Here is a 1,267-nt window from a genome sequence, read left to right as displayed (position 1 = left end):
ATAGATAGATAGATAGATAGATGTTTTCATGTCTTGAAGACATAAAAAGTCCACAAACTGTAGTTAAAAGCCTTCAGCTGATCCAAAATGCTGCAGCAAGAGTTCTGATGAAAATTAAATAGAGAGATCATATCTCTCCTATCCTGGCTTCTCTTCATTGGCTTCCTGTTAAATCAAGAATAGAATTAAAAGTCCTCCTCCTCACATATAGACTTAAATGGCCAAGCTCAATCTTATATCAGAGATACCATACCATACCAACTTTATTTATGAAGATCTGATTGTTCCCTTTTTTCCTAAAGGAGCACTTCGCTCCCAGTCTGCAGGTTTATTAGTAGTTCCCAGAATTACTAAAAGTAGAATGGGAGGCAGATCTTTTAGTTATCAGGCTCCTCTCCTGTGGAACCAACTACCAGTTTTAGTCTGTGAGGCAGACACCCTGTCTACTTTTCAGGCTAGGCTTAAAACTTTCCTTTTGATAAAGTTTATAGTTCGAGTGGCTCAGGTTATCCTGAGCTATCTCTATAGTTATGCTGCTATAGGCTTAGACTGCTGGAGGACATAGGGACCCATTTTTCATCATTCTGCTTCATTCTATCTTTATTCTCCCATTCTGCAGAATCCATTAGTTCAACCTCTAACGTTCTGCTCTCTCTGCTTTTTCTCATAGTAGCTTCGCGTTGTCTGTTCCTGTTTGGCTGTGACACCATCCTGGAGAGAAATATCAGCTGTGCTGCTGCCATCAACACCTTTGTTTATAGATGTTTGAGATCTACATGTTTTTCAGTGAAGTCCTGTTTCTCTGACATTGACTAGCCCGATGTGCTCTCTTCATCCTCTGACAAAGGAGCTGGCTCAGAGCTCGTCTGCCTGGATGTGTGTTTCCTCGAAGGAGCTGCCTGTGGAGCTGGTTTACAGTTGCCTTTTGTTTCTCTGCTTTTTTCTGTATCTCTTCTTCTTTCCCCTTGAACCCCAGTCAGCCTCGGCAGATGGCCGCTCACACTGAGCCTGGTTCTGCTGGAAGTTTCTTCCTGTTAAAAAGGGAGTTTTTCCTCTCCACTGTCACTACAAGCATGCTTAGTGTGAGGGATTGCCTTCGAGTCATTAGCTACGTTTACATGCGCAAAATTTCCCCGATCCGATCCAAACCTTGCTTGATCGGAAATTCAAAATCTCTGTTTACATGGACACTAAATGAAATGATCCGATCATGACGTGTGTATACATGTACCAAGCGTTGGATCAGATTAAATCTTTTAAGCATGCG

This window comes from Cyprinodon variegatus, unplaced genomic scaffold (genome assembly GCF_000732505.1).
Source record: "Cyprinodon variegatus isolate N-32 unplaced genomic scaffold, C_variegatus-1.0 Scaffold2611, whole genome shotgun sequence".
NCBI classification, from domain to species: Eukaryota; Metazoa; Chordata; class Actinopteri; order Cyprinodontiformes; family Cyprinodontidae; genus Cyprinodon; species Cyprinodon variegatus.
Note: the sequence above shows the minus strand (reverse complement) of the source record.